The following is a 7,500-nucleotide window of genomic DNA, read 5'->3' as shown; positions in this document are numbered from 1 at the left end:
ATGATCCTTTTTAATTTCATACTCCTTAACATTCGGCAAATAATTAACCGCTCACAAAGTCGTGCTTGTTTTCGTAGTGTAGTGGTTATCACGTCCGCCTCACACGCGGAAGGTCGTTTGTTCCAGTCCTGCCGAAAACAAAATCTGGTTTCTAAGGACTTTGTCCTTTAAGTGTTCTCTATTTTAAGCTAAGTGATCGTTCGTCGACGTTGTCAAATTCTGAGTTGAGGAGTAGATTTCAACTTATGGCCGACCGGAAAGGAAGGACTGCCACTTTTAAGTTACCTCGGAAACTTAATGCTGGATTGATTAAGACTGCTATCGAAAAGGATCTTTCTTCGAAGGTCACGATGTTTCAGGATTTAGGCAGTGGAGAATTTCTGGTTGAATTGTCATGGAAGAATGCTGCGGAATCTCTTATCGAGGATGGTTTTGATGTGGATGATGTCGATATTTTTTGTCTTCCCCCGCATGGTTATGTTACAAATGTTAGTATCATGGGTCTTAGATCGTACATTGAAGATTGTGAAGTCGACGAGGCAATGAATTTTCAGCTGGTATTCCAGTAATTAGTTATGCTCCAATACCTTCGCTCCTCCTGTCTCACCTTCTCACTTGTTCTAATTATGCATAACTTTTGATTGGTTAGTCCCTGGTATTTATAACCTCTGTGACCGCTGAATATTCACTCACGCTAGCGATCCACGCAGTTTATACTTCAGCATTTATATCGGAAGCCTTTTTTCCTGATGGCTACGGAGAATGATTCCTCAACATCTTCAGCCCACTTAGGAGAAGCAGGTGCTAGCAACCGGGCGGGTGGCCCAATTGTGGATCAGGTTTTTTCGTTTTTTAAAGATTATCTGCAGAACAAGCTAGAAACGAAGACGAAAGAGATCGAGCAGACGTCAAAGATCGACAAAGAGATTGTCCGATTGAAGTACAGAGGCAACCAAAAGCAGTTGGAACTTAACGCAGCAATCAATTCCATTTTGGAGAACATTGAAACAGAAACCCAACAAAGTCGACCCAGCAACGACCGCATACGAAGTCTCGCCCAGGACGCAAGGCAACTTCTGCGAAAGAGGCAAAAACTTATCAAGATTGCTGATAAAAGCAAAGATGGCTGGCAGGTCGTCGCCGAGTATGAATCCGATGAGCTGGCTTCAGGTTCAGAGGACGAGAAGCGTCTCAAAAAAGCTCGTGAGTCGGCCAGTCGTAAACGCCGCCAAAAAGACCAAGCAAACATTGAGCGCGGGAAAAAGGCGAGACTTAGTGGGGGCGCTGATAATCAGCTTTTTCGCGGTAAGACCTTCGATGACCTCGTTTTACTTTGTGATTTCTCATAATTCGGATCCGCTTGCGAATCCTTCCATATTCCTTGTTTGTTTGATCATTTACGGGAATTGAAGGGTAAAATAATTTACGTTCGGTTGAGCGAAGCGAATTAGAACGTAAATGAATTTTCCGCTGGTATTCCAGTAATTAGTTATGCTCCAATACCTTCGCTCCTCCTGTCTCACCTTCTCACTTGTTCTAATTATGCATAACTTTTGATTGGTTAGTCCCTGGTATTTATAACCTCTGTGACCGCTGAATATTCACTCACGCTAGCGATCCACGCAGTTTATACTTCAGCATTTATCCCATCCTCCCGCCCAGCTTACTGCAGTTGTTGTTATTTTTGTTTACAGGCCGTAGGGATGCTTGTTATGAAGGGTTCCGCTGTTTCAAATGTGGAAGATACGGTCATTGGGCCAAAGACTGCCGTTCTGCCTTCTGGCCAGGAAGTCACAGTTACCAGTCCTACAATCACAACTCCTTACCAGCACCTTCCTACAACAAGCCAACAGGAATTCAATCAAGCCAGCCAGCTATCAAGTATTGAGGAAGACTTAGCGCAGGTAGAAGAAATTGTAGAAAAATTCGAAGTGGACAGTGGGCTATCTTTAAGCGTGAAGGGTAATCTGAGAGCTAACGTCGAGTTTTGGAAATCTATTGGTGCGCCTTATTTTATCTTATCGCTAATTGAAAACGGGTATAAATTACCTTTTGCTAGTTCGCCCGGACCCGTGAAGCTCAGGAATAATAAGTCTGCTAGATTCCATGCCGATTTTGTGGACCAAGCTATCCATGAGCTTGTTCTCTCTGGGCGTGTCTGCGTATTTGCTAAGAAACCCTTGGTAGTTAACCCCTTATCTGTGTCAGTACAGCCATGCGGTAAAAAAAAAAGACTAATTCTGGACTTACGCCACGTAAATAAGTGTTTACTTAAACAAAGAGTGAAATTCGAGGATTGGAAGGTTGCTCTTTCCTACTTTACAAAGGGGTCTTATATGTTTTCCTTCGATTTAAAAAGCGGTTATCACCACGTTGAAATTTCACAGGAACACCAAACTTACCTTGGGTTTTTGTGGGAGGTGGCAGATTCTGGGGATGAAATATTTTATGTATTTACCGTTCTTCCTTTCGGTTTATCCACTGCCCCTTATCTCTTTACTAAGCTCTTGAAACCCTTGGTAAAACGCTGGGGATTACAGGGTATCTGTATAGCCATCTTTCTAGATGATGGTTGGGGCATAGTCCAGGATAAAAAAGACTGTCACGCTACTGCCCGAGCTGTTAGAAACGACTTGAGCAGTGAAGGGTTTATAGCTAACGATGAGAAGTCGGTATGGGAGCCCACGCAGGTTTTAGACTGGTTAGGCTTGACTTGGAATTCGATCCTGGGCACTTTAAAAATTGTAGATAAAAGGATTACGAAGATTTTAAAAACCATTGACCATATTATCAACTCAAACTTTAAGGTTTCGGCGAGAAGTTTGGCTTCTTTTACGGGTCAAATTATTTCAACGGGTCCTGTCGTTGGTAATATTGGTAGAATTATGACAAGACATTGTGTCATGTCCACCTTGTGTAATGACCGTTGAGATGTGGAGTTTTACCTTGACGATTACTGTCAGGAGGAATTGTATTTTTGGAAAACAAATCTTAGCAATATTAACAACAGACATTGTTTCGCATATACCTGCCCTAGTTCATTTGTTTATTCTGACGTCAGTGCTACGGGTGGTGGTTCTGTTATTGGCTTCAATAACGAGTACGTTTGCCACAGAATGTGGACGGATTCGGAGAGCCTACAGAGCTCCACGTGGAGGGAGTTATGTGCGATAGAATTTTCTTTGCGTTCGTTTGCCCCAGTCCTTAAAGGATCACATGTCAAGTGGTTTACCGATAGTCAAGCTGCTGCCAAAATCGTTGAAGTAGGTAGCATGAAGTTGGACTTGCACAAAATTGCCAGAAGAATTTTCGATATTTGTGTTCAGTCAGGGATTTACCTAGACATACAGTGGATACCCCGCACTTTAAATCAACAGGCTGATTACATTAGTCGTTTGATAGACGTCGATGATTGGCAGACTACCAGTGATTTGTTTTCGTCCCTAAATGAGCGCTGGGGGCTGCATTCCGTAGATTGTTTTGCTAATTATTATAATCATAAGCTACCCCGATTCTTTTCTAGGTTTTGGAATCCCAACACGGCGGGTATCGACTTCTTTATTCAGCCACTTCGAGGAGAGAACTGTTGGGTGGTCCCGCCCGTTTCTATCGTTTCTAGAGTTCTTCATTATATGAAGTCTCAAAACGCTGTGGGTACCGTTGTTCTCCCCTTTTGGCCTTCGGCTCATTATTGGCCTCTACTGACAAGTAAATATCTCAAGTATATATCAGCTTATAGCATGCATATCGGGAACCAATCCTTAACTCATGGTAGGAATCTCAATTCCCTTTTAGGATCAAAGGACTTTAAGGGGCATGTCATTGCTCTAAGGATGAAGTCTCTTGACTAGAATTATTGCTCGTAACGCCTGGGGGTGGCGGCACCTTCCAGCTTATCTGCTATGATTAGTTTCCAGCGTTTGCTTGGGTTTTTGGCTGTTTCTGGTGGCTGCACCAGTGACGTTGCATTTTATTGGCACTGGCCATCTTAGATCAAGGGTGACTGCACCCGTTTGGAATGTGAGAATAATCAGTTCTGACTTTGTAGGCACTGGCCTCATTGGGGGATGGCACTGATTATTGGTACAGCTGCTTGTACGGGTGACCTGGCACCCTCCCGGTATAATTAGTTTTTCTGGAATTATGAATTGCATGGGTTTTACCCCGCTTTACTTCGGAGTGTTCTTATTTGTAATTTCAGATACTTAGTTCAAGCGGAGCTTGAAAACCTTTCCTGTCTTCGTCTTCACCAAATTTTCACCAAATCGTGAGCGTGATGTTACAGTCCCGGGCGAACTCTACAACTAAAGCCTACCTTAGGGTCATTAAAAGGTTTTTAGAGTGGTGTAGGAGTAGGGAATTAAGTGTTCGATTGCCTTTTCCCGTAAGCACAGTATCGCTTTATTTATTTGAAAACCATCAATCTTGTGCTTCAAGCGCGTCTTTAGTCCAAGCTCATGCTGCACTTAAATGGTTTCACTCGTTTGTGCCTAGCCTCGACCGTAATCCTCTGGATAGTGAATTTTGTAAAAATTTAATTGAGTCGGCAAAACGCATCAAGTCTAAACCAATTGCCAAGAAGAAACCTTTTTCGTCCCAGATTATTAAGGATATTCTAGACGCTTATAATAAGGACGATGCTAATTTGAAAGATGTTAGGATAGCTGCCTTATGCTCGTTAGGTTTTGCCGGATTTTTTCGGTATAATGAGTTGTGTAATATTTCACTCAACTATATCGAATTTCACAGTCAATACATAAAGATTTTTGTGCCTCGTAGTAAGACTGATGTTTATAGGGAGGGTAACTATGTCTATATAAGTGCATCGGGAACTTCATACTGCCCTGTTAGTGTTTTAAGAAGGTATATGAATCTAGGTGGTATTCACGATAAAAGTGATCTGCCTTTGTTTAGGCCTCTGGTTTTTCATAGGAGTAATTCTAGTTATACTCTAAGGGATGGAAAAGTTGATACGTTATTGTTAACGTTCGCTTTTTACTTATTGTAAAGAATATATGTTAAGGAAAAGAAGAAGAAGAGTGTATGTAAACTATTAAACTGCATTCGGATCCGCTTGCGAATCCTTCCATATTCCTTGTTTGTTTGATCATTTACGGAAATTGAAGGGTAAAATAATTTACGTTCGGTTGAGCGAAGCGAATTAGAACGTAATTATCAAATTTCGGTGAGATTAAGAGTGCAGTTATTAGACTAAGATACAAAGCGGGACATGACTTGGAAGGAATTGAAAATGGAAATCATTTGGTCAGGATGGTGTTAACTGCGAGGTCGATTCCCTATTCCATTCGCATCGGTGGTGAATGGTGTCGCATTATTCATGATAACCAACAGCCTGTATGCAGCGAGTGTAGTGAAGTTGGGCATACAAGAAAGCACTGCCCTAAGATTGAATGCCGTATTTGCAAGCGCAAGGGCCATATGTCGTACGTGTGTGATCGAAACGATAAGCAAGAAAACAATGAACAAGAATCTAATGAAGTTGCTGCGGAAGATGTGTCTACGTCGGTTAAAGAGATCGTTGCTGAGCCTGAGGCTGATCCAAAAACGAGTGAGAAGCCCGTGGATATATCGACTGGAAATGTTAATACGGAAATGTCAATGGATATTCAAGAGGATCATCAAGGTAAGAAACGCTCATGCCCAACTGAATCGGACTCGGATAGCAAAATACCAATCCGTCGCTCTAAATACCATCCCATTCCAAATGTTGAGATTGCCAGGCAAAGAGACAAAAGCACTGCTAAAAAACAATCGGCGGCTTCCTAACATCGTACACAATGCAGGTTTTTCATTTCTCGTTTTTCTTTCTGATGGCAACTTTTGTAAGCTTAAATGCAAGGGGCCTAAGGTTCTCTGATAGGTGGCAGTCTGCTTTTAATATTTTCCGAAGAGCTCGTTTTGTTATTATTTGTTTGCAAGAGACTCACTGGACTGCAGATATTGAAATGCAAATTAAGCGTGATTGGAATGGAGAGATCTTTGCAAGCCATAGAACAAATTTATCTAGAGGTGTGGCGGTGCTGATTAGTTCGCGCCTTGACTACAATGTTAGGCAAATTCGTAGTGACAGTGATGGACGTGTTGTGAATATTTTACTGGACGTAGAGGATGAAACGATCAACCTTGTAAATGTTTATGCGCCTTCGTCCGACTTCCAGAGACGAATTTTCTTTTCGGATTTGGAGGGCTTCTTGTCCAATGTTTACGCTAACATTATCGGGGGGGACTTCAATTGTATAGCGGATCCACGCTTGGACAAGCTGGGTGGGAACCCAAACGCTAGACAGTCTGCCGTTTCTGTTTTGACTGCTTTGAATTCGCAGCATAACCTAATCGATATTTGGCGGGTTCGTCATAAGGACAAACGGAGTTTTACCTGGACTGGTCGGAATCCTAATGATAATTCTCTCGTGCGCACCCGAATTGATAAATTCTTTATCAGCCGCTCTATTTCTCACTTTGTGATCGACACCTCGATTAAGGTCTTTGCTCATTCTGATCATGATTTGTCACTCTTACATTAGATTTTGACTGTGTAAGGAGAGGGCCTGGCTTTTGGCATTTTAACAATGACTTGCTTTCCGATGTTTTGTTTCAAGCTGATATTGAGCATTTCTGGTCTGAGTGGCAAAACAAGTTACATCTTTTCGACAACCCTTTGGTCTGGTGGGATAGGGCTAAGCTTCATTTCAAGACAATTGCGATTAAACGTGCGAAGATTAGGGGCAAATTACGGCGTCACGAGCGCGCAAAATTGGAGCGTGAACTTGAGCGGCTGCAAGTGAAGGCTAATAATGGTAATAGCGTTGATATTGAGCAATATCTTTTGAAAAAAGAGGAATTGAAGCAGTTGGATCTTAAAGAATTGGAATCTGTTAAAATCAGGGCCAAAGTGCAGTTCTTGGAGGAGGGAGAAAAAAGTACTCGGTATTTCTTTTCGCTCGAAAAGGCTCGCAAAGCGGGTCAAACCATACGTGTCTTAACAAAGGAAAACTTGGACACTGTTTCCCAACCGCAAGACTTGATAGCTGAGACGTACGGCTTTTATAAGGATCTTTTTTTCGGCCGAGAAATGTGACGAATCTGCTCGTGATCGCCTTTTTAGTGTTGATATCCCGAAGTTATCAGACGAGGCGCGTGCGTCGTGTGAAGGCCGAGTCATTGTGGATGAGTTAAGGAAAGCTTTGTTTTCTATGGAGAGTAATAAGTCCCCCGGCGTTGATGGCTTAACCACTAATTTCTACAAGCACTTTTAGCCACTCCTGTGCGATAAATTAGCTCTTGTTTACAACTATGCGTTTGACACTGGCTGTCTTACGGTATTGCAGCGACGTGGAATCATATCGTTAGTTTTCAAAAAGGGTGATCGCACTCTACTCAAGAACTGGCGGCCGATCAGTTTGCTGACGACTTATTACAAAATCTTGACAAAAGCTCTAGCAAATCGACTCCAAGGTGTGCTATCCTTTATTGTTCATT

General features: G+C 42.3%; 1 non-coding gene across 1 annotated transcript; it reads left to right on the top strand.

Moving 5' to 3' along the window:
- Positions 1-67: 67 nt before the first annotated feature.
- On the top strand, positions 68-140 carry Trnav-cac (transfer RNA valine (anticodon CAC)). The gene has a single exon. It is a non-coding gene; the product is annotated as a tRNA-Val (tRNA).
- Positions 141-7,500: the final 7,360 nt, after the last annotated feature.

The sequence above is a fragment of the Montipora capricornis genome, chromosome 12 (genome assembly GCF_036669925.1).
Source record: "Montipora capricornis isolate CH-2021 chromosome 12, ASM3666992v2, whole genome shotgun sequence".
Classification (NCBI taxonomy): Eukaryota; Metazoa; Cnidaria; class Anthozoa; order Scleractinia; family Acroporidae; genus Montipora; species Montipora capricornis.
This window is presented reverse-complemented; position numbering and strand designations above follow the sequence as displayed.